The sequence below is a fragment of the Aquila chrysaetos genome, chromosome 22 (assembly GCF_900496995.4).
Source record: "Aquila chrysaetos chrysaetos chromosome 22, bAquChr1.4, whole genome shotgun sequence".
NCBI lineage: Eukaryota > Metazoa > Chordata > Aves > Accipitriformes > Accipitridae > Aquila > Aquila chrysaetos.
In genome coordinates, this window is record NC_044025.1 from 1,094,039 (window position 1) to 1,101,971 (window position 7,933).

At 58.5% G+C, this 7,933-nt stretch overlaps 1 pseudogene; it reads left to right on the forward strand.

The window, feature by feature from the left end:
• The first annotated feature begins 3,738 nt into the window (after nucleotides 1-3,738).
• Nucleotides 3,739-7,701, forward strand: LOC115334428 (annotated as a pseudogene).
• Nucleotides 7,702-7,933: the final 232 nt, after the last annotated feature.

A 7,933-nucleotide genomic window follows, 5' to 3' on the forward strand; every position in this document is an offset into this window, starting at 1 on the left:
CCCCAATTCCTTATCTTAAGCGTCCAGGAGAAGGAACACAATATATGCCTTCCTGGAAGAAGAAGGCCCCATGGAAGTTGGGACTGGGCTTCTATCTTAAGCGGTCATGCCAGCAGGAAAAGAGCGGCAACTCAACAATGAACCCCCCCCCCACCCCGCCAAAGCTCACTGATCGATTCCAGTGAACCCAGGTGTGGGAACTGCGCATGTTGAGATCATCAACTAACACACTATAAAAGAAGAGAGAACGAGTCCTCAGTGCGCACCCTCCAGAACTGGATCTCTACGCTGGCTGGACCAACGCTGGACCCAGGACTGGTGAAACCCTTCTCTTCTCTCATTCTTTCTTTCTTTGTCTCATTCTCTCTCCCTCTTTTCCTTCTCTCTTTTCCACAGTCCCTACACCTCATCCTTTTAAACATAAACCGTTCACCAAGTCTGAGACTAGGCGTGGATCTAGCAGCCCCTGAGCTCCTGTTTGAGAAGGAGTCCAGAAAGCAAGGCGGTCTGCTCTGAACCTCGTGACTCAGCGGGAGGGCTCTTCTCCTGACACAGTTTCATGTTCTTTTTTCCATTTCATTTTTCTATACTTCTCTTCTCAAACAGCGGCTTAATGACATGTTGCAAGGTTCATATTAATAAGTTCACATGTGCTTGGACAAAGTTAGCTAGGTTGAATAAATGTTGATTGTTGTTTGAACTCCCCTGGTGTCGTTTCACCTTATTCTGACAAAGGAAATCCACGAACCTGAGTCGCTCCAACTTTGCGACGTGACAAAATCCCAGTGAACTCTGACTTTGTTTGAGACTTGCTGCTCCAGCTAGAGGCATGAAAGTCTATGGAGCCCGGTGGGATTCATTGCAGGGTACTGAAAGAGCTGGCCGATGTCATTGTGGGACTTCTTTCCATTATCTTTCAATGGTCTTGGGAGTGTGGAGAGGTGCCAGGCAACTGGAAGCTGGCAAATGTTGTCCCAGTTTTCCAGAAGGGTAAGAGAGAAGAGCCTGGTAATTACAGGCCTGTCAGTCTGACTTCAATGCCTGGTGAAATTATGGAGAAGGTTATTCTGGGAGTTATTGAAAACCACTTGAGAGACACTGCAGTCATTGGCCATAGCCAGCACAGGTTCACGAGGGGAAAGTCCTGTTCAGCTAACTTAATTTCCTTTTGTGACAAGGTCACCCATCTAGTTGACAAAGGGAAGCCAGTAGATGTTGGGTTTTTTGGATTTTAGCAAAGCTTTTGACCCTGTCTCTCGTAGTATCCTTCTGGATAAAATGTCCAGCGTGCCGCTGTCATACTACTTGTCATAAGAAAGTGCAGAATGTGTTGGGTGAGCAATTGGCTGGTGGGTTGGGGTCAGAGAGTTATAGTAAATGGGGTTACATGAGGCTGGCGGCCAGTTCACTGGTGGGGTTCCACAGGGCTGAATTTTAGGGCCAGTGCTCTTGAATGTTTTCATAGATGATGTGGATTCAGCATGCAGGAGTCGAATGAACATTAAGTAAGTTTGATGATGACACTAAATTAGGAGGAGCTGTGGACTCCCTCGAGGATAGGGAGGCCTTACAGATGGATCTGGATAGACTAGAGAGCTGGGCAATCCCCAGCCGTATGAAATGTAACAAGAGCAAGTGCCAGATTCTGCATGTGGGATGGGGTAATCTTGGTTATCCCTACAAATTGGGGGTCAAGAGGCAGGAGAGCAACCCCACGGAAAGAGATCCTGGGGTCTGTGTTGATGGCAAGATGAATATGAGTCAGCAGTATGCTGTGGCATCCAAACGGGCCAACCATGTCCTGTGGTGCATCAAGCACAGCATCGCTAGCTGGTTGAGGGAGGTGATTGTCCCCCTCTGTACTGCTCTGGTGCGGCCCCACATGAAGTACTCTGTGCAGTTTTGGGTGCCTCAAGATAAGAAGGGCATCAAACTACTAGAGTGTATCCAGAGTAGGATGAGCAAGATGATGAAAAGTCTTGAGTGCAAGACGTGTGAGGAGCGGCTGAGGTCACTTGGTTTGTTCAGCTTGGAGAAGAGAAGGCTGAGGGTGCCCTTATCGCAGTCTACAACTTCCTCAAGGGGGGGCAGCGGAGGGGGAGGTGCTGATCTCGTCTCTCTGGTGACCAGCAATCGGCCACGAGGAAATGGTCGGAAGCTGTGTCAGAGGAAGTTCCGATTGGACGTTAGGAAAAGGTTCTTCACTGAGAGTGTGGCCAGTCACTGGAACGGGCCTCCGCAAGGAAGGGGTCACGGCACCAAGCCTGTCAGAGCTCAAGGGGCGGACTGTACAATGGTTGCAAAATGTTGGCAGAATGGGAGTAATTTTTTCTTCTGTCCAGCAACCCCCAAAATCTCTGATACTCTTAAGGGAAAATATCCTTTAAAACCAATTCTTGTGTCCTGAAAATGTTTGTTTTCTGAAGAAGCACGTGGTGATGTTACAGGTAAGTACTCATACAGAAAGATGTGTGTTTTGAGAGGCTGCTGTAGTTTTGTTCTTGTTTAGTCGTGGTATCTTCATGTTGGATGGACCGAATGTTGCCTGGATGGTAATGCCCTGTAGGTTTTGGAGCAGCAAAGCACCACTGCCTGCTCTCACTGCTTTTCTGCTGCTTTCCCAGGCACAGCCTGAGTGTGTGGCAGCAAGCACGTATGGAGGAGGGACCCACAATCCCTTTCATGGAGTGGCTGTGGTTGGGAGCCAAGGGGATGTTCTCAGTGAGAATGCTGTGTGGTTACTGTTGTGGCTTTTGTTTGTCTGTGTGACAGGTGGATCATGCTAATGAGTGAGAGTATTCCGTGGTGGGCTAATGCCCCTGTGTTGTTCTGGCAGTGGGATGCCTGCCTGAAAGGGAATGCAAGAGTTTGCCATTTCAGCGCGCAGGTGGAAAAGGAGGCCGGAAGAATAGCTCTTCATCGAGATACATGAAGAGTACTCGGGAGCTGTGTTTGCCCCATGCTCTTCCAGTGTTCTTGAAGGATTGTCGTGCTGGCCTGTGATGGGTTTGATTTCCCTAAAGAAGGACTACCCTGGGTTGTTTGGACCTCTTTGGAGCCTGCTGGCAGAGATGTCCAAGTCTGTGGGTCTTGGGCTTTGTGTTTCAGAGGGTGGGGGATTTCTTTTGTGATGTAGCAGTGATGATCTTTCTTTGCCGTGTGATTGCCTTCCTCTGTTATTGCTGTGTCCTTGAGAGGAACTGGTGGCTGACGAGTGTGGCCTTCTTCCAGAAGGGAGGGACGGGGAAGTGCAGGAGCAGTCCTGTGTGTCTTGCATTGTCTGGAGGAGGAAAGCCGGAAGGTGTTATTCACCGGGAGGGATGGAAGGTGGCAGGTGAATAGGAAGGAGAGCCTCTTGCAACGGGCATGCCCGTGCTTCATGTCGAGTGCGGTGTAGAGTGTAGAAAATCTTTGGTAAAGGGGAAAAGAAGCGAAGAGACGAGGTGGAATGACAGAAGATAAGGGGAAGGCAAGGATAGTGAGTCAGGGTGAGGCAAAAAGGAAAAGGAAGTGAAGTAAGGGCAGTAGGAAAGAAAAAAGATGAAAAGAAGAGATGAAAGGACAAGGAAGAAAAAGTAATGAGAAAGGAAGCAGGAAATAAGAAGGAACACAAGAGAGAGGAAGATGGCAAAAAGGACTGTATGCAACGAAGAAAGATAGAAGGACAAGGAAGTAAGGAAGGAAGAGGCGATAGAGGATATTACCAGGATGCACTGATTGCTATCTCTACATGTTCGAATGGAGGTGAGGACCTCGGCATCCTTGGGACCAAGGGGCGCTGTGCAAGCTTGATGAGAAGTGGTGAGGAAGGGAAATGATAGCTGTTGCCAGAGGGCATGTCCATTGCTTCATGGCGAGGGTGATGGTAGTCATATGGAAAACACGTAGGTAAAGGAGACAAGGAAGAAGCAAAGAGGGAAGAAGAAGAGAAGGGGAGGGATGGACAGGGGAAAAGAGGGGAAGGGGGGAAAGAGGAAAGCAGGGAAGGAAGGAAGACAGAACAAAGAAAATCAAACAAGAAACGAAGCAAGCAATGGAGGAGAAGGAAAATAAAGAAAAGAAGAAAGGATAAAGGAGTTTACTAGCATGCACGAACGCTATGACTGTACACAGAAAGGTGGTGAGGGAGGGCAAGGAAGGAAAGAAGGATCGGTAGAGGAGATTAGCAAAAGGCACCGACCTTACCTCTAGGCGCTGAAGAGAGTTGGTCCCTAACAGCCTCCGCCTCGGTTAGAGTGCCGCGCTCCGGCGCTGCTGGCCCGTAATTAGCGCTGCTGGCCCCGTCTTTGACGGTGTCCGCCGCGGCGCCGAGGCGGACTGGCGAGCTGCCAGCGGGGGTAGAGAAGAGCGAAGGATGGAAGGAGAAGGGAAAGGGGAAGTAAAGACTTGGGCACGTGAGGGCAAGAACGAAAAGGAGAAGGAAGAGCAGAAAGAGGGACCATGGAAGGTGGAAAGAGAAGAAAGCAGAAAGAGGTTGGAAAGAGAAGACAGAGGAAGAAGAAGATGGAAGAGAAGAGAGAAGAAAGAGAAGGGAAATGTCAGGAAAGGAAGGAAGAAGGCGAGAAACGCATAAGAAGAGATAAGTGGGGGCGGAAAGAAGAAAGGCCGAAGGAAAGAGGAAAGACGCAGGGAGGAAGGGAAAAAGAAAGGAAGGAAGGCAAAGCAGGAGGAGCACGGAAGGGAGCGAGGCGAGAGGCGGCGGGCTGGCGATCGTGGGGAGCGTGCGAGGCGTCGGAGCAGCACACGGTGTCGCTGCAGGCTCAGAAACGGCGTGGGAGCGGTGAGGCGGCTCCGCCCCGGGGCGGCGGAGAGCCCGGCTGTGAGCGCGGGGGGGCGGCGCGGGGCGGGCGGGCGAGCCGGTGCGTCCGGGCGGCGGCGGGGAGCCGTGCGGGGCCCGTGCGGGCGGCGGCGGCGATGGGCGTGTGCTGGGGGCCCGTGGTGCGGGTGCTGGTGCTGCAGGCGGCCTGGGCGCTGGGCGGCGGGCAGGTGCGCTACTCGGTGCCGGAGGAAGCCAAGGCCGGGACGGTGGTGGGCCGGCTGGCGCAGGACCTGGGCCTGGAGGCGGGCGAGCCGGAGGCGCGTCGGCTGCGGCTGGTGGCGCAGGGCCGGCGGGCGAGCGTGGAGGTGAGCGGGGCGAGCGGGGCGCTGGTGGTGAGCTCGCGGCTGGACCGGGAGGAGCTGTGCGGGAAGAGCGCGCCGTGCGCCCTGCGCCTGGAGGTTGCTGGTGGAGCGGCCGCTGCGCGTCTTCCACGTGGAGCTGGAGGGTGACCGACATCAACGACAACGCCCCGCTCTTTCCCGCCGCCCGGAAAAACCTCAGTTTATCGGAGAACTCCCCCCCCGGTTCTCGGTTCCCGCTGGAGGGCGCGTCGGATGCAGACGTCGGAGCCAATGCGCAGCTCTCCTATACCGTCAACCCCAGCGAGTATTTTACGCTGGATGTGAAATCCTCTGACGAGAACAGGAAATCCCTGTTCCTGGTGCTCGCGAAATCTCTGGACCGCGAGACGATGGCTGAGCACCGTTTGGTGTTGACGGCGATTGACGGGGGCCGTCCATCGCTGACGGGCACGATGGAGCTGGTGATCTCGGTGCTGGACGCCAACGACAACGCGCCCCAGTTCAACCAGTCGGTGTATAAAGTGCAGCTGCCAGAGAGCGCTGCAGAGGGGACGTTAGTGGTGCGGGTGAACGCCACGGATCCAGACGAGGGTCTCAATAGTGAGTTCTATTATAGCATCGTTAGTTCCCTTCCTGCTGTTAAGAGAGGTGTCTTCACCATTGATCCCAAGACGGGCGAAATCAGACTGACGGGCGCCCTGGACTATGAAAACGTCCGTTTCCACGAGATACAAATCGAAGCGAGAGACAAAGGTTGGCCCCCGCTGTCGGGTCACTGCAGCGTGGAGCTGGAGGTGCTGGACGTGAACGACAACGCGCCGGAGGTGTGGGTGACGTCGCTGTCGGTGCCGGTGCCGGAGGACGCGGCGGTGGGGACGGTGGTGGCGCTGCTGAGCGTGTCGGACCGGGACTCGGGGGCGAACGGTCGGGTGCGCTGCGCGGTGTGGCCGGCGGCGCCGTTCGGGCTGGTGGCGACGTTCGCGCTGGCTCGTACTCGCTGGTGCTGCGGGAGGCGCTGGACCGGGAGCGGGTGTCGGAGTACGAGGTGGAGGTGCGGGGCGGAGGACGGCGGGGCGCCGGCGCTGCGCGCCAGCCGCGGGGTGCGGGTGCCGGTGTTCGGACGTGAAACGACAACGCGCCGGCGTTCGCGCAGGCCGTGTACACGGTGCTGGCGCGGGGAGAACAACGCGGCGGGCGCGGAGCTGGCGCGGCTGTGGGGCGCGGGACCCGGACGAGGCGGGCAACGGGCGCGTGAGCTACTCGGTGGCGGAGGGCGTGGGCGGGGGCGCGGTGGCGGGCGGGGGGTGGCGGGCGGCGTCGAGCGACGTGGCGGTGGACGCGGAGAGCGGGCGGCTGGGGGCGCTGCAGCCGTTGGACTACGAGGAGGTGCAGGTGCTGCAGTTCGAGGTGCGGGCGGTGGACGCGGGGGAGCCGCCGCTGTGCGGCAACGCCACGGTGCAGCTGTTCGTGGTGGACGAGAACGACAACGCGCCGGCGCTGCTCCCGGCTGCCGGGGGCGGGCCGGGCGGCGGGGCCGCGGGCTCGGGGGCGTCGGGGCCGGGCTCGGGCTCGGGCTCGGGCTCGGGGGCGCTGTGGGCGTGGGCGGCGTGGGGGGCGCCGGCGGGGCAGGTGGGTGGCGAAGATCCGCGCGGTGGACGCGGACTCGGGCTACAACGCGTGGCTGCGCTACGAGCTGTGGGAGCCGCGGGGGAAGGGCCCGTTCCGCGTGGGGCTGTACAGCGGCGAGGTGAGCACGGCGCGGGCGCTGGAGGAGGCGGACGGCCCGCGGCAGCGGCTGGTGATCGTGGTGCGGGACCACGGGGAGCCGGCGCGCTCGGCCACGGCCACGCTGAGCGTGTCGCTGGTGGAGGGCGCCGAGGCAGCGCTGGCGGCCGCGGGGCTCGTCGTCGTCGGGGGCGGGGCTGCGGCCGGCGGCGGGCGCGGAGGGCGGCGCGGCGGCGGCGGCGGCGGCGGCGGCGACGAACGTGTGGCTGGTGGTGGCCATCTGCGCGGTGTCGAGCCTGTTCCTGCTGGCGGTGGTGCTGTACGGGGCGTCGCGGTGGGCGCCGCGGGCGGCCGTGCTGTCGGGGCCCGGTCCGGCGACGCTGGTGTGCGCCAGCGAAGTGGGGGAGCTGGTCGTACTCGCAGCGCCAGAGCCGGAGCCTGTGCGTGGCGGAGGGCGCGGGCAAGAGCGACCTGATGGTTTTCAGCCCCAACTTCCCGCCGCCGCCCGGCCCCGCGGCGAAGGAGACGCAGCCGGAGGCGCCCGCTCTCGTGGACACGGTCAGTGCCCCCCCCCCTTTGTCGCCTCTCGCCCCTTCCCCCTTCTTGTGGCCCTGGTCGCCCGGCCCCTGGGCAGGCGCTGGTGGGAGTCGAGCTCAGGCGGTGGGGGCTTGGCGGGTGCTTCGGGCTTGGCGGGTGCTTCTTAAGGGTGTTCACGGGACCTTTGCGTCCTTGCCGGAGCCCCCGGGCTCTCGGTGTGGGGGAGGAAGCAAGCAAGGTGTTGCCGCACCCCGCAGCGGTGGCCGTCCGAAGCTGAGCTTTGCAGTCGTGGCTGTGGGCTGTTGTCCCGTGGAATGAAATCCCTGCCGACTGCAATGAGAGGGTGCCACGACATCAGCTTTGCAGACGCTCGGGCTTGCTGGTGTGCAGCATTTCCACCCGAGCTTGCTGAAGGTGTGCCAGACACGCAGGCTGTGGTGGTGGCAGTCCCGCAGGCACTATTTACTGCTTCTTAGAGTTGCTTTTTGCTGACCGTGCTGGTATCCGCTGTGGTGTGTTATGGCAAACTCTGTCCTCGTCCTTATTTGAT